The sequence below is a fragment of the Podarcis muralis genome, chromosome 5, assembly GCF_964188315.1.
Source record: "Podarcis muralis chromosome 5, rPodMur119.hap1.1, whole genome shotgun sequence".
NCBI classification, from domain to species: Eukaryota; Metazoa; Chordata; class Lepidosauria; order Squamata; family Lacertidae; genus Podarcis; species Podarcis muralis.
The window spans coordinates 97,455,112-97,472,937 of NC_135659.1; the positions used below are offsets into that span (position 1 = coordinate 97,455,112).

Here is a 17,826-nt window from a genome sequence, read left to right on the forward strand (position 1 = left end):
ATAATAATAATAGCACTCATCAGCTGAGCTGACTAGGCGCCCCTTTCCTGGACGCTGCAACCTGCTTATCTTTCGCTCCGCTGCGCGCAAAGGTCGCGCACGCTTCCCATTAGCCAGCCCGGCTTTCCGGACGCCTGTCTCTCCCCAGATCCCCGGGGATGGATGTCGGAGGGGCCATTCCTTGCTGCGCCCGAGATCTGCCTTCCTCCTCTCTCTTTCTAGGTCACGCTTCGCAATCCGCCCAGGGCGAAGAGGGAGCAGGAGGCGGAGGTGGGGAGAGGCGGGGGTCAGGCCGTCTGTCTTTTAATGTTCAGCTTGTCTGAACGCATCAGCTGGAGAACGAGGCGGGCGCGCCCGGCAGATCAGCTGGCGGGGACCTCCCCCCACTCCCCATCCCGGGAAACCTCCTCCAAAGTCCAGCCCCTTTGACCCCAGGGGGCCGCGCATCCCCGCAGGGCGCTGACACAGGAGAGCTTGGCTACGCCAAGTGGGGCCGCCCCTTGCGCACTGTCTCGTGGGAACGGGGCGGCCAGTTGGTTCCCCCATGCGCAGATTTCTTGCTGCTCTCAGGCGGAGAGAGAGAGAGAGAGAGAGAGAGAGAGAGAGAGAGAGAGAGAGAGAGAGAGAGAGAGAGAGAGAGAACAGGAAGGGAAATTCCCCAGGTGAGTGTAAACAGGAAGTTGTGCAATGAGGTTACCTGAGCCATCAGGTCAGCTGGCTAAGTTTAACGCGCGCCTGCACCGAAGCGAGCAGTTTGTTACTGGGAAGCTCCTGGCTGGCTGGCTGGCTGGTCGGTCGGTCGGTTCTCTGGAATCCAAGAGCCTCACCTGGGACAGGTAAAATGCCAGCCCTTGGGAGGACTCTCTTTCTCTCTCTCTGGTTGATCAGTTTTGAGAGCGAGGTATAATCTGGGGAGGGGAAGGAGACCGGAAGGGCAGCTGTCCCAAGAGGCTCGAAGCCAGATGGTTCTTTTGAGTAGCGCAAGGCTCCCGTTTCCTCAGTCCGCGCCCCCACCCCCCAAAAAGTACATCTCTCGCAGGGCTTCAGCTGCGGCGCGGCAGGCAGAAATTCAACCGATATAGCGCAGGCGCTTTCTTTAGTGGTGGAGTGCGCTCCGCCGGTAGGAGGGTCGCTATTCATCGCCTCCAGTGAACAGGCTGGGAAAGATCTCTCTGGCCAAGAGACCCTGGTCAGAAGGAGAGACCAGGCAAGGAACTGGCTTCGATTCGTTTAGGGCAGCTGTAGACTTTTAGCCTTATTTTGTTCTGTTTTAATTGCTTTCATTTTCCAAAGCAAAGGCGCGCAGCTTGGTTTACTTAGGGACAACAGCCGGATATGTATGGTGGACTGGGGAAGCCTCAAAGGTGGATATTGGAAGAAAGGAAGAGACATTTCCCAGGGTTATTTCCCGCGAGGCGAGGTCGTGTGTTGTGGCACCAGAGTGTGTCCTTTTTGACCTGCAAAGGAGTCCCTCTCTGTACCACCTCTGAGTCGATATAACTGGTGAAATAGCACCGTCTTCCCTTTGGTACCGGATCTAAAAATTTTGCTTGACTGATTAATGAAACCCTGCAGACATTATTACTAGTGCAGGTTGTGTAGAGGCACACACTCTGAAGCATAAAATGCTGTGGTGTTTGAATGTGTGAGCAGAGTTTTATTTATTGTGTATAAAAATATTTGTATACCTCTGTATGATTTATTTATTTTTTAAATCACAGTGGTTTACTGCAATAAACCTATTAAAAAGTTAAAAAACGGACTTTCCCCAGTAAATAAGGAAATATATTCTGCAGTGGCGCAAATTTGCAATGTTCATTAGCTAGGGGGGTGCTGGCCAAGGGATCCCAAAAACGGGGGCTTGTTTCCTTTCTTTGTCCAAAGAATATGAGAGGCTCTGCAGGTTTTGCTTATTACCGTATTTTTCGCTCTATAAGACACACCAGACCACAAGACGCACCTAGTTTTTGGAGGAGGAAAACAAGAAAAAAGATATTCTGAATCTCAGAAGCCAGAACAGCAAGAGGGATCACTGTGCAGTGAAAGCAGCAATCCCTCTTGCTGTTGTGGCTTCTGAGATAGCTGTGCAGCCTGCATTCGCTCCATAAGACGCACACACATTTCCCCTTACATTTTAGGAGGGAAAAAGTGAGTCTTATAGAGCAAAAAATACGGTAATTGAGCATTACTGATTCCAGAAGTGTGTTGTTTCCTCTTTCACACCATAGATCTTGTAGGTTTCTAAAAGAGGAACCTCCTGAGGGAGGAAACATTTGCACCTTTGCTTGTTTTGGCCGCGTAACTTGGCTCACTGTTTAAAGTTACCTACATTGCTTTATAAAGGTGGTTGTTGTTGTTCGACACAAGCCAGCAGTTCTGGCATGATGCACCTCAGAGGTGCTTTTCTTGAGCCACACTATAATTAGGATAAGCCGGGCAGATGTGGGACAGAGGAATAATTGCTGAGCAACACTGTTATTATCAAATCCATATAAGAGCATAAGACAAGACGGCCGGATCAGGCCAATGGCGTATCTACTCTAGCATCCCAATCTCACTGGCTGTCACAGCCTCCTGTGGCAAGGAGTTCCATAGTTGAACTGGATGCTGTGTGATGACACCAAAGCTGCAAGCGTAAACTTTCAGGGTGTAGTAGGCCCATTGAGAACAGTGGGGACGACTTCCGAGTAAGCATGCATGGAATTGCACTGCTGGCGGGTGGCTTGTGAAGTTAGAGCAGCAGCAGTGGGGAGCCTGCAAAGGGATTTTCTCAAAGGGGGCAACATGCAGAACACCATGCTGGGGTGGGCTTGATCTAGGAGAGAATCATACAGTGCAGATATAATAGGAAGTACAATATGGTCAACCCACACAGAGCAGGTGTAGGGTTGCCAGTTCACCTGAGATGTGGTGAGCGGAGCCTAAGACCTTAGGGGTGGGGCCAACTGAGACTGGGGTGGAGCCTAGTAGTGTCTCAATGGCATAGGATGGCACCTGGTGGGTCAGGGCAGGGGCAACCCCCACGTGCATTTGGTGCTGACCTTTAAAGCCCTAAATGGACTCGGTCTAGTAGACCTGGAGGAGCGTCTCCACCCCCATAGTTCTGCCCGGACACTGAGGTCCAGCGCTGAGGGCCTTCTGGTGGTTCCCTCCCTGCAAGAAGTGAGGTTACAGGGAACCAGGCAGAGGGCCTTCTCAGTGGTGGCACCCACCCTGTGGAACGCCCTCCCACCAGATGTCAAAGAGAAGAACAACTACCAGACTTTTAGAAGACATCTGAAGGCAGCCCTCTTTAGGGAAGCTTTTAATGTTTAATAGACTATTGTATTTTAATATTCTGTTGGAAGCTGCCCAGAGTGGCTGGGGAAACCCAGCCAGATGGGTGGGGTATAAATAATAAATTATTATTATTATTATTATTATTATTATTATTATTATTATTAGTGTGCGCACACACAGGCTGGGAGCCTCAATGGCGCCTTTCTTCACCCAGGGCAAAAAAAACCCGGCTGGCCCTCCCCTGTAGCTATGGCACTGGGTAAGGGGACAGTTTGTGCCTTGTGCTTCAGGGTGAAGCAGGATGTCTTGGAGAAAGTGGACAGAAACGCTTTTCTCCTTCTCTCGCAACACTAGAATTCCTGGACATGCAAGGAAGCTGAAAGTTGGGAGATTCAGGGCAGATAAAAGAAAGGACTTCTTCACGTAGTGTGTCGTTAACCTGTGGAACTCCCTCCCACAGCAGGCAATGATAACCACCAGCCTAGTTGGTTGGATTGGACAGATTCATGGAGGAGAGGGCTATCAGTCATGGCTAGGCCCTGCCTGCATGATTGGAGGCAGAAATGTTTCTGGTTGCTGGTATTCCGCGGTCTTGTGTTCAAATCCCGCTTGCATGTTTCGTACAGGCATCTGGTTGGCGGCTCCTGTGCGAACAGGATGCAATTGGCCTGATCCTGCAGGCGCTTCTTATGTTCTGATGTCCGGGGCGCCTAGAAAATAGAAAAAAAGAGCTGTGAAAATAGGCTGGTGAACTGTGTTACCACCCCTGATTCTGATTATTCCTGCGTGGCAGAGGGTTGGACTAGATGACCCTTGGGTCCCTTCCAACTCTACAATTCTGTGATCCTTTCCTTTGAGATCTTGTTCCTTCCCCTAAAAACCATGAGAAGGAGCCTAAGCACGAGGCAGGGAGAATTAGCGCTAATGGGTTGTATCCAGCATTACTCATACTCAGAGTAGGCTCATTGAAATTAACAGGCATGACTCACTTAGGCCCATTGTAATTAGTGAATCCAACAAAAACTGAATTGCCTGTGTCCCGTCCTGTTATTTGCAGTAATTCCAGGCAGTTGGCTGACGAAATATGAGCCGTTCCTCACCATTATTTGACTGTGGTCAAACATTCCCAGATACTCCTTGAAGCCAAAACCTCCCTGATGTAATAGGTGACGACCTCTCTTTCTTTTTAGTTCCAACATTCTTCTATCTGATAGCAAAGTTGGGTGTGTGGAGGCCTCTTCTCTCCCTCCATCCTGAAACAGCCCCCAACGCGCCCCCCTGGAGCTTCCAGACTTTCTTGGTATTTTCGGGTGAGATTCCGCCGCACGTTGGGAAATTCAGGTTTGCGCAATTGTGGTTGGTTTGGAGCGCTTGCACAACAAACCCGATTCCCCCAGAGGATCAGGCTTTTTAGCAGCGAAGAAAAATGATACACTGGAAAGTGCAGGATAACGCTGGCTTAGACACAGCGTCATCTAACCTTCCTACAAGCAAAGCAGGGCAAATGCTCAATGAATGCATTGTGAGGACTCCGGGGATCTGACTTAACCCCTACTCCCAAGTATTTAGGGAAGGATACAAGCAGGGAAGGGACGTGGGAGGCACTGTGGGTTAAACCACAGAGCCTAGGACTCGCTGATCAGAAGGTCAGCGGTTCGAATCCCCGCGCCGGGGTGAGCTCCCGTTGCTCAGTCCCTGCTCCTGCCAACCTAGCGGTTCGAAAGCACAACAAAGTGCAAGTAGATAAATAGGTACCACTCCGGCGGGAAGGTAAATGGCGTTTTCATGCGCTGCTCTGGTTCGCCAGAAGTGGTTTAGTCATGCTGGCCACATGACTCAAAAGCTGTACGCCGGCTCCCTCGGCCAATAAAGCGAGATGAGCGCCGCAACCCCAGAGTCGTTCACGACTGGACTTAATTGTCAGAGGTCCCTTTTTCTTTACCTTTACAAGCAGGGAAATGAAGGCAACAGCCTTCCCCTTTTGTCTGCCTGCAGCACCCTATTCCCAGTGGTAGACTGCTTCTGCACATGGAGTTTCCTTAATACATTAACAAGAGTTTTCAACAAGTAAATAATAATTCAAAAATGCCTTTAAGCAGTCAGTGTAATAAGTCTTGAACTTTCATAGCTAATAGGTATTGGTAGACCTCTGAATTTGTTCCCCATGAATTTAATAACCGAAGCTGTCGGTCCATTTGCTCGAGTCTTCTCCATCTAGAACATTGGTGCTTCTTCCCAGGACATCCCAATTTCAAAAATTCAAATAAATGCAAGTCAAGATCAGAAAAGAGCTTTCAAACCGAGGAAATGGATGCTGAGACAAACACTTAAAAAAAGAATCAGTGTTACTGATTAACAGCCTTTGTTTGGAAGGCAGCAGTTTGCGATTTCCCGGTACCGAATTTGAATGATACCTCTCTGTTTGCACGAAAAAGAACAGGAGTCAGGACGTCTCTCGGACAGTCAGATTATGAGGCCCAGCACAGAGTAGTCAAACACAATGAAGGCCAAAGGACCTCCATTCGGCAGTCGGATTTGTGGTAGCTTGGGACTCTGCTTTCTGGGCAAATCGTCTTCCTTGGAGTATCTTCATGCCTGGCACCTAGGGCAGGCACCTTTGCCAATCTGGTGCCCTCCAGATGGTTTGGACTACAACTCCCATGAGCCCAAGCCAGGACTGGGTGTTGTAGTCCAAAACATCTAGAGGGCACCAGGTTGGCAAAGGAGCCCGTCCTGGGTGCAAGGACCGGTCTTTAGAACACACCGTTTGGCAGAATCTCCCCTGTGCCAATGAGAACTAGGAGTTTAATCCTTGATTCAGCACAGGGACCACATTTGCACAGACATCTTATTTTGCAAACCCCGCGTCTATATTTAAACGGTGCGTGCTGTTTTTAATCATCTTATAATTTCAGGATTTATTTAGCACCTTGGCTCACCCTGTTTGAAGACACGGTGTTTGCAAAATAAGGAAAAGATGTGGGAGGCACAGAAACGCAAGCTGCACCCAAAAGGCGCTGAGGGTGCGGAAAGTTTAGAGGTGTCTCTGGAATGGCTCATCAGAAACTTCTTCTCTGCCTCCTCTGTAGATTAGATCTTCCCGCCCAGCTCCTGTCGCTCTGCTCTGAGCCTCTGCAAACACATTGCAAGAGATGCGCCTTGAAGGCAGGGGGGAGCTGGGGAGAAGATAGGAAGCCTCTACCGATGATCATGAGGGCCAGTCACTTGAATAATAATAATAATAATAATAATAATAATAATAATAATAATAATTTATTTATACCCCACCCATCTGGCTGAGTTTCCCCAGCCGCTTTGGGCGGCTTCCAATTGAGTGTTAAAACAATACAGCATTAAATATTAAAAACTTCCCTAAACAGGGCTGCCTTCAGATGTCTTTTAAAGATAAGATAGCTGCTTATTTCCTTCACATTTGAAGGGAGGGCGTTCCACAGGGCGGACACCACTACTGAGAAGGCCCTCTTTCTGGGTCCCTATAACCTCACTTCTCGCAATGAGGGAACTGCCAGAAGGCCCTTAGAGATGGACCTCAGTGTTTGGACTGAGCGATGGGGGTGGAGACGCTTCTTCAGGTATACAGGACCAAGGCCGTCTAGGGCTTTAAAGGTCAGCACCAACACTTTGAATTGTGCTCAGAAACGTACTGGGAGCCAGTATGTTATGTGGTCCCAGTGGCCTCTCCCAGTCACCAGTCTAACTGCCACATTCTGGATTAATTGCAGTTTCCGAGTCACCTTCAAACGTAGCCCCAGGTAGAGCGCATTGCAGTAGTCCAAGCGGGAGATAACCAGAGCATGCACCACTCTGGCAAGACAGTCTTTGGGCAGGTAGGGTCTCAGCCTGTGTACCAGATGGAGCTGGTAGATAGCTGCCTTGGATACAGAATTGACCTGTGCCTCCATGGACAACTGTGAGTCCAAAATGACTCCCAGGCTGCACACCTGGTCTTTCAGGGGCACAGTTACCCCATTCAGGACCAGGGAGTCCCCCACCCCTGCCCACCTCCTGTCCCCCCAAAACAGTACTTCTGTCTTGTCAGGATTCAACCCCAATCTGTTAGCCGCCATCCATCCTCCAACCGCCTCCAGGCACTCACACAGGACCTTCACCGCCTTCACTGGTTCTGATTTAAGAGAGAGGTGGAGCTGGGTGTCATCTGTGTACTGATGAACACCCAACCCAAACCCCGTGACGAGCAAGAAATGGATAGAATTATTGAGTTGGAAGGGGTTGTGTCTTCCAATCCCTGCATTGCAGGAATCTCAGCTAAAGCATCCATGACAGACGGCCATTCAATCTCTGCTTAAAAATCTCCGTGGAAGGAGAGCCCTTCACCTTCCAAGGGAGACTGTTCCTCCGTTGAGCAGCTCTTGCTGCCGCCTGAGGCAACTGCCTCGCTTTGTCTCACGAGCGGGCAGGCCACGCTTGTAGAACTTGGCAGGGACAAGGACGGGGGCAAAACTACTTCCTTGGCTCTGCCTCTCATTGGCTGTGGCTCCACCCACTCTATGGACTCCCTGCCTTCCTCTACTCCACTCCCAAAGGGCACCCGCCCCTTCTGTCTCCAGCTGAAATGAATATTCAGACCTCACCACCGTATCTGCTCAGAATAGTTGCTATCGTTGCTTTTCTCTCTGTCCTCGGCTCTCATCCCAGCCCTCAGACTGGAAGCGCCTTGGGGCAGATACTGCTTTTTCCGCCTCCTTTTTTTAAAAAATCCTGCCTATGTTGCTCCAAAAAGTGCCATGTTGACGTAGTAATAATGCATTCCATTAATGGGGGGAAAATTCACCACGCCTTTCTCCTTCCCCTGAACAACCCGGCAAGGTTCAGTTCCGCAGCGACGAACACCCCACAACCAATTCTCTTGTGTGTCCTCTGCCCAGAATAGCCTCCACCTCAAGGCCTCTCAACCAGTTAAACTTGTTATCAGGGGAGCCCAGGAAGAGCTCATGCCATGGGTGGGAAGAACAAACGTGCTCAAGAAAGTGATAATTAACTTGCACAAGTCCTGCCTGGGACCGAAGGGAGCCAGGCTATTTCACTAGTGTTTCTCAACAGAAATAGTTCAACCATGAGGACTAGGTACTTGGGGTTTTTTATGATGGAAGAGTATGGGGGAGATCAATATTGTGGAGGGGAAGCACGATAACGCCACACAAGTGGGGTCTCTTTGTGAATGAACCCCCCTCCCCAATTCTGCTCCACACATTCAAGTCCAACCCACTGTGATTTAGGAAACACAGCTTTAAAATTCCTGACAGATGATCATCTGACTTCTGTGCTTTTATTTAAAAAAAAAAATGGCAAAAAAACCCCAACAAACATCACATTTCCAAAATAGGAGCTGTAAAACACCAACAGTGGAATTTCCATACCCAATAAATGATTTGGTGATTAGCTCTTATGGTCAGAAGGCTTTTCGGTTCCCAGATTGAAACAGAGGTGATTAATTTCATCGGCATTTTTTAATCTGCATAACAAAAGTTTGTTTGGTTTGAAATTCCTCCTGTCTGGTTTTTTGGGTGGAGACTAGGAGTTGCTGTTTTGCTTTTGAACTGTTTTGGTTTCAGAAAAGCAGAAAGGCAATAATGTGTGTCACTCGTAAGCCTCGCCATCCCCGCTTCTGCAGCAAGAGAGAGGAAAGGATCTAGGAGTCTTGGTTGACCACAAACTTGACATGAGCCAACAGTGTGACGCGGCAGCTAAAAAAGCCAATGCAATTCTGGGCTGCATCAATAGGAGTATAGCATCTAGATCAAGGGAAGTAATAGTGCCACTATATTCTGCTCTGGTCAGACCTCACCTGGACTACTGTGTCCAGTTCTGGGCACCACAGTTCAAGAAGGACACTGACAAACTGGAACGTGTCCAGAGGAGGGCAACCAAAATGGTCAAAGGCCTGGAAACGATGCCTTATGAGGAACGGCTAAGGGAGCTGGGCATGTTTAGCCTGGAGAAGAGGAGGTTAAGGGGTGATATGATAGCCATGTTCAAATATATAAAAGGATGTCATATAGAGGAGGGAGAAAGGTTGTTTTCTGCTGCTCCAGAGAAGCGGACACGGAGCAATGGATCCAAACTACAAGAAAGAAGATTCCACCTAAACATTAGGAAGAACTTCCTGACAGTAAGAGCTGTTCGACAGTGGAATTTGCTGCCAAGGAGTGTGGTGGAGTCTCCTTCTTTGGAGGTCTTTAAGCAGAGGCTTGACAACCATATGTCAGGAGTGCTCTGATGGTGTTTCCTGCTTGGCAGGGGGTTGGACTCGATGGCCCTTGTGGTCTATTCCAACTCTATGATTCTATGAATCAGCAGCCTCAGGAAAGCACCAGTATTTGCAGAAGAAATAAAGGAAGAAAGGAAAGCTAGCTAGCTAGCTAGCTAGATGATAGATAGAATCCGCTAAAAGGGATGTGTGTGCATAATACAAAGTTTGGGATAAGGCTTGCTTGATGCCCTGTCATATAACCTCCCTGCAAACAAATAAGAACAGATGTTCCCCCAAAAAACCTGTGTCTAACCTCCCCAAAACTTTGTGCAAACACATAAGCGAGCAGACTTGGCAAATTGGGTCTCATAGTTGGGAAGGCAGGGGAGGTGGAAAACCAGGAGGGTGGAAGTATGGAATGGAGCTTCCTGATGTGGCTGGCTGGAACCCTGATCAGGAGCACTTTGCAGAGGCGGTTTCAGGGTAGCTTGACCGGTTTGACCTCAAGGAGGGCCACACTGCCAGGGACACCCCAACAATGCTGTGGAATGGAGTGCAAAAGGCGGGAGGTGCCACATTTTCGTGTCCCACAGAGCCCGGCTGGAATTGGAGAGCCCAAAGTCCACCCTTTACTGCAGGCCCCACTTTCGTCATTCGTCCCATGATATTAATGATATCCTGTCCTTCTTTCCAAAGGAGCCTAGAGCAGCCTCCTAGGGTATAGGATGGGTTTAATTTCTGTTTTCATAATAGATGTTTTGCTGTTCACCTCGAGCCTCTGGGACAGGGTGGGACATGTGCTTGAGTAAATGAACAGGAAGCAGAAGCTGTGCTTTTCAAGCTTGGGCTACTGCAATGCGCTCTATGTGGGGCTCCCTTTGAAGGTGACCCGGAAACTGCAATTAATCCAGAATGCGGCAGCTAGGGAAGCTTTTAATGTTTAATAGGTTATTGTATTTTAGTGTTTTGTTGGAAGCTGCCCAGAGTGGCTGGGGAAACTCAGCCTGATGGGCGGGGTAGAAATTATTATTATTATTATTATTATTATTATTATTATTATTATTATTACTATTACTATTATTATTATTATTATTATTATTATTATTATTATTATTTCTTGTCCTGACTTCTCCAGTACTTTGCTGGTTGCTCAATCTTTTCCTGAACAGCCTGTGCTTGGATCTGGCTTCTGTGGTTTCCCTTTTCTCACCCCATTTGGGACTTCCTCTTCCATATTTGGTTCGCCAGGCGCCGTGCAGGTTAGGCTCTTGAGTCATCCTAGGACATGCCTAAACCCCAGAGGTGGCGTGGCTCCTCCTCAGGAACTCTGGCAAGCTGTCATTGGGATGTGATGAAGGATTTGCTGTTCTGCAGAACTCTTCCGTCAGCTTCTCATTTCAGCCCAACACTGATCCTGTGAGGTAGGGGTTGGTCTGAGGAAGTGGTGCATCTGCCTGACCTTCATGGCTAAGCGAACATTTGAACCTGGATCTCAGCATCCAAACCCCACCACCCTAGTAGAATGCAGAGGCTGCTTTGAGGTGGGTGTTTATTATGGGATCAGGACTTCTCGAACCTTCATTGCTTTTAGCAATGTCTGTCCACGCAATATACCGTATTTTTTGCTCTACAGTGGTGCCTCGCAAGACAAAATTAATTTGTTCCGCGTGTTTTGTCGTCTTGCGATTTTTGTCGTCTTGCGAAGCACGGTGTTGGGAAAGTTTTGGAAAAGCTTCAAAAATCACCAAAGTCTTTAAAAACCTCAAAAAAGGCTACCACACCGCGTTCTATGAGTTGCTCCTTGAAGTCAAGTCGCAACTGTATTAACGGTGTTAAGAAAAAGGAAACAAATTTGCAAGACGTTTCCATCTTGCGAAGCAAGCCCATAGGGAAAATCGTCTTGCGAGGCAGCTCAAAAAACAAAAAACCCTTTCGTCTAGCGAGTTTTTCGTCTTGCAAGGCATTCGTCTTGCGAGGTACCACTGTATAAGACTCACCTTTTCCCTCCTAAAAAGTAAGGGGAAATGTGTGTGCGTCTTATGGAGCGAATGCAGGCTGCGCAGCTATCCCAGAAGCCAGAACAGCAAGAGGGATTGCTACTTTCACTGCGCAGCAATCCCTCTTGCTGTTCTGGCTTCTGAGATTCAGAATATTTTTTCCCTTGTTTTCCTCCTCCAAAAACTAGGTGTGTCTTGTGGTCTGGTGCGTCTTATAGAGCAAAAAATACGGCACTTGTCATCAAAATGCCAAGCCATATTTAACCCCCACCCCGATTTAATTCACTTTCACCCCATCAGGAACCACCCAAAGAATCAGAACACACAGCCAGTAGCTTCATACAATAGACAGCTTTCTATGTTGCAATATATAGGACCCACGAACCTACGGGACCGCCTCTCCTGGTATGCCCCGCGGAGGACCTTAAGGTCCACAAATGACAACACTTTGGAGGTCCCAAGTCGCAAGGGGGTTCGATTGGTCTCAACTAGGGCCTTTTCAGTACTGGCCCCGATCTGGTGGAACGCTCTGTAACAAGAGACTAGGGCCCTGCGGGACTTGACATCTTTCCGCAGGGCCTGCAAGACAGAGCTGTTTCTCCTGGCCTTTGGTTTTGAGTCAGTCTGACCCTTATGTTTCCCTCCCCTTATGGTTTTGATCTATGGGCTACTTTTAAAATGAGGCTGCATTATAAATTGCATTTTAATTGTATTTTAAATTGGTCCCCCCCCAATTATGTTTTTACTGTGATTTTATTGGTGTTAGCTGCCCTGAGCCCAGCTCTGGTTGGGGAGGGTGGGGTATAAATTATTATTATTATTATTATTATTATTATTATTATTATTATTATTTATTACATACAGGCCCATGGGAAAAGGTTCAAATTGAGAAACGAAGACACACAACTGTGTCTATCCCACATGTGGTTTTGGGCCTAGAGTTCACCTTCCTGGGAATAGCAGTTTTTCCTCCTCTGCTTCAAGTTGCTAGTCCTGGGTGTGGAAATAGAAAGACCGTGCCTAGTGAGCTGTCAGAAACCACAGGCCAGCTGAGCCTGACTAAGACCTCCCCCAGCCGCCAGGTGTGACCAGTTTATCATGGATTATTGTGAGAATGATTGAAACTGGAAAAGTCCCTTGTCTGGAAACCGTGGAGGTCTGCTACCAGTCAGTGCAGACAGTATTGATCTAGATGGGTCTGACTCAGCAGAAGTCAGATACATCTGCTTTGCCTGCAGAAGGTCTCAGGTTCAACCCCCAATGGCCGCTCCAGATTAGGGCTGGCCTTGTCCCCTGCCTGAAACCCTAGAGAGCCTCTGCCGGTCAGTGTAGACAATACTGAGCTTGTTGGACTGTTGGTCTGACTCAGTATATGGCAGCTTCCCGGAGGTCAGGCTCATTCATCTGAGACCACATAACACCGGTCTTGAAAGACCTACACTGGCTCCCAGTACGTTTCCGAGCACAATTCAAAGTGTTGGTGCTGACCTTGAAAGCCCTAAATGGCCTCGGTCCAGTATACTTGAAGGAGTGTCTCCACCCCCATCGTTCTGCCCGGACGCTGAGGTCCAGCGCCAAGGGTCTTCTGGCGGTTCCCTCACTGCGAGAAGCCAAGTTACAGGGAACCAGGCAGAGGGCCTTCTCAGTGGTGGCACCCGCCCTGTGGAATGCCCTCCCACCAGATGTCAAAGAGAAAAACAACTACCAGACTTTTAGAAGACATCTGAAGGCAGCCCTGTTTAGGGAAACTTTTAATGTTTGATGCATTACTGTATTTTAATACTTTGTTGGAAGCCGCCCAGAGTGGCTGGGGAAGCCCAGCCAGATGGGCGGGGTATAAATACAGTGGTACCTCGGGTTAAGTACTTAATTCGTTCCGGAGGTCTGTACTTAACCTGAAACTGTTCTTAACCTGAATCACCACTTTAGCTAATGGGGGCCTCCTGCTGCCGCCGCACCGCTGGAGCACGATTTCTGTTCTCATCCTGAAGCAAAGTTCTTAACCTGAAGCACTATTTCTGGGTTAGCGGAGAAGCGTATGTAACCTGAAGCGTATGTAGCCTGAAGCGTATGTAACCTGAGGTACCACTGTAATAAATCTATTATTATTATTATTATTATTATTATTATTATTATAAAAAAACAGATGGTTGTGCGAATTGCTGGTGGCATAGCATGACCTTGCAAATGCCTGTTGTCAGTTTGATGGTTGAGTCTTGAGGAGCCTGGCCTGCCGACATGTTTCTTCCCAAACCCAGAGGGCAGGATAGTTTCAGCCTCCCACGTTCCAAACACCCTTGGGATGACACGTAGACATTCTTCTCCTGTTGCAATCTTAAGACTGTATCCCAGGCTGACAGGAGAGGTATATTCAACCTCTTACTAAACTGCAGGGTTTGGGGTGGTGTTGTTTTTTTTGCAATACTGTAATTAATTGATGGATTCCGGGGAAATCCTTGCTTTTGGACGCAAGGAACACCTTTGCTCCACCACCCTTTCCAAGCAACTTGCAAGCAGCAGGTTGGGATGGGACTATACCGCAGGGGTGTTGCCAGATACTTAAAAGATTTGGGCAACAGGCACAGATTTGCATATAGTTTGCAAGTGTAAACCTCTGGGTATAGATGCAGGTTTTCAGTCCAATTTCAGAAGTATCTACTCAGTTATATCTACTCAGAAGTAAGTCCTGTTGAATTCAGTGGGACTTGCTCCCAGGTTGTTGAGGTTAGGATCACATATCTTTAAATGAATCACGGAAAGCCTGCTAATTCCCCATCCAGATCTCCCAGGGAAAATTTCCTCAGTTAATTTGTGCCCCACTCCAGATTGCCCAAAATCCGTTCCCCTTAGCATATATACCCCAATGAATTTCCCTAGGAGCTCCTCTTTGAAGTAAATTACATTCTCCTTCAGTTCTCCCCGTTCATTTCCCCCTAATCATCTGTAGATAAAACCAGCTAAAATTAATTTACCCACCCTCCGCAAAAAATCAATTTCTTACCCACTAACCACCCCCCAGTTCATTTCCCCCTGAATTAGGTAAAGGTAAAGAGACCCCTGACAATTAGGTCCAGTCGTGACCGACTCTGGGGTTGTGGCTCTCATCTCGCTTTATTGGCCGAGGGAGCCGGCGTACAGCTTCCGGGTCATGTAGCCAGCATGACTAAGCCGCTTCTGGCGAACCAGAGTAGCGCACGGAAATGCCATTTACCTTCCTGCCAGAGCGGTACCTGTTTATCTACTTGCACTTCGATGTGCTTTCGAACTGCTAGGTTGGCAGGAGCAGGGACTGAGCAATGGGAGCTCACCCTCTTCACGGGGATTCGAACCGTCAGCCTTCTGATCGGCAAGTCCTAGGCTCTGAATTAATTACTCCCCAAAACTTGGGTGACTTGGAAAAAGATTTGAGACCCATGCTCCTTAGGACTGCTCCTAGCGACACACCTGCAGTGTGGTTCTATTCTATTGCCCAGGCGCTGATTCATAAACAATGCAGAGAACAGCGCAAAGAATTGGTGTCACCACCTCCAAGGTTATTACAATGACGAGCCAACCCATGCTACTCAGACCTGCACACCTGAGCCATGTAGTTATTATACTTTGTGCACTACTATTATTTGATCACCTGTTTATCTCCGCTTTCCTCCAAGGCACTCCGGGGTTGGCAGGCACTCAAGGCTGGTTTCCTCACAACAACCCTGCGAGGCTGGTTAGGCGGAGAGGAAGGGAATGATGGGCCCAAGATAAGTGATCTTTATGGCAGTGGGGTGGGGGAAACAGTCTGAGTCTAACCTTTTTAGACCCGAGTAAGGCCCCTTGAGCATCCAAGTTAAATCCCCAAGGGCATCTAAAGCTGCTGCCAGTCAGTGAAGACAATACTGACTGACTCAGTATAAAAAACGTGCTATGTTTTCCGGTCTAACAGCACCAGTGCTGGATTTATGTATAAGCTAAACAAGCTACAGTCATACCTCATGTTACATTTGCTTCAGGTTACGCATTTTCAGGTTGCGTCCCGCGGCGACCCGGAAGTAACGGAACGGGTTGCTTCCGGGTTTCGGCGCACAAAATGACGTCACGCACATGCGCGGAAGCGGCGAATCGCGACCCGCGCAGACGCGGGTTGCGTTTGAAATAAAGAATTAATTGCCTCCCCAAGGGGTCCCTGCCTCAGAAGGAGGACCGGGACCCCGGAAGGAGTGCGATTGAAGGTTCCATACCAGTCAGGAAAAGACCGAGACCACACCAGGATTTTGGAAAAAAGCAAAGCCTGATCTTTCTGTTCAGGTTGTGAATGGGCCTCCGGAACGGATCACGTTTGCAACCAGAGGTACCACTGTATAGCTTAGGGCCCCACTCTCTTGGGGGCCCCCCAGAAAATTTAAAGGGAAAAAATGGATGTACGTTTCCAAAATATAAGATAAAAAACAAATAAAACCTACATACAGCAACAGTGTTTTGTGTTGTGTAGGCTCCTCTTTGTTACGTGTAAATGGATTTAGATACCTATTAGGTCCATAAATTACCATGTAGCATATATTCAAGACAAAAAACAGTGACAATTTGTTGTTGACAAAGGACAGCTGGACATATAAAAGGCCCCATGACCTTCAGTAGCGGAGGGCCACATCCAACCTAAATCCGGCCCTGAACAGCACCATCCTAACAATGTCTACCCAGAAATAACTCCTCTTGCCTTTGGTAGCAGTTGCTCCCAGCCAAACAGGATTAGGATTGCACCCCCAAATCTTCTCCAGCTGAAATGCTCTGGCTCCTAGAAGCAGCTGCTACAAACTTCAATTCGTTTCTTCCCTCTTCTTCCTCTCTTCACCTTTTCATTTTGCTTACAGGCTGTTCCCCACTGTTCTTTTCCACAGGGGATTTGACAAATTAGTAGCTATCCATGGCTATTAGTTATAATATACTCCCATGTGCCGGAACAATATCCGCCTGAGCAGGGCCATCCGGCTGCACCATTAGGCAGAGTGAGGCAACTGCCTTCGGTGGCAGATTTGTTTATTTCATTTCATGTTTGGAAATGTTGCAATAACGCCGCCGGGCAGTTTGCAAAACCACACCCATTAAGTTTATCAATGAAAGGCAGTTGAAAACAAGTGCAATAAAAACACCCCAAATATAATTAAAAGCAAAAGCAAGTTAAAAAGAGACTCAAACGCATGCCACCTTTTGCATGTCCGGATAGGCCCGCCTAAACAAAAGTGTTTTAAGCAGGTATTGAAAATAGTAAAGGGAGGGCACCTGCGTCATGTCAACAGGCAGGGAGTTCCAAAGTGGAGACGCTGTCCACTAAAAGACTGATTTCTTGCTAGTGGTTTGATTGGTGGAACTGACACTACTATAGGTGCCACATAGTGCCCATTCTACATTTGTAAGGAATCGACCATTTGGTGTGGCAGTGCCTACACTGTGTGTGTGTTTTTTATTAAATTTTCTGTTTTACAATTTAGAATATTCATTTTGTTGTTGTTGTTTAGTCGTTTAGTCGTGTCCGACTCTTCGTGACCCCATGGACCAGAGCACGCCAGGCACCTCTGTCCTCCACTACTTCCCGCAGTTTGGTCAAACTCATGCTGGTAACCTCGAAAACACTATCCAACGATCTCGTCCTCTGTCGTCCCCTTCTCCTTGTGCCCTCCATCTTTCCCAGCATCAGTGTCTTCTCCAGGGAGTCTTCTCTTCTCATGAGGTGGCCAAAGTACTGGAGCCTCAGCTTCACGATCTGTCCTTCCAGTGAGCACTCAGGGCCGATTTCCTTAAGAATGGATGCGTTTGAGCTTCCTGCAGTCCATGGGACTCTCAAGAGTCTCTTCCAGCACCATAATTCAAAAGCATCCATTCTTCGGCGATCAGCCTTCTTTATGGTCCAGCTCTCACTTCCATACATCACTACTGGGAAAACCATAGCTTTAACTATATGGACCTTTGTCGGCAAGGTGACGACTCTACTTCTCAAGATGCTGTCTAGGCCTGTCATTGCCCTTCTCCCAAGAAGCAGGCGTCTTTTAATTTCGTGGCTGCTGTCACCATCTGCAGTGATTCATTTAGACAACCTTAAAATATCAGCGACTTCCCTTCTTCTCTTTCCATGGTTCATTTTGCGTAGCATAAATCCTTGCATATTTTATATAAACTAAACTATTCCATTATTACTTCCAGCAGAACTTATTCACACTGTTGAATTTATCACTGTTGAATTTATCTATCTGGGCATGTTTAGCCTGGAGAAGAGGAGGTTAAGGGGTGATATGATAGCCATGTTCAAATATATAAAAGGATGTCACATAGAGGAGGGAGAAA

At 47.8% G+C, this 17,826-nt stretch overlaps 1 protein-coding gene across 1 annotated transcript in view; it reads left to right on the forward strand.

The window, feature by feature from the left end:
• The first annotated feature begins 699 nt into the window (after positions 1 to 699).
• Positions 700 to 17,826, forward strand: part of FAM110A (family with sequence similarity 110 member A) — a 28,796-nt gene continuing 11,669 nt past the window's right edge. Inside the window, exon 1 of the mRNA XM_028735524.2 lies at positions 700 to 836. The gene's annotated coding sequence lies outside the window, so the exon portion shown is untranslated. The remainder of the gene's footprint in view (positions 837 to 17,826) is intronic.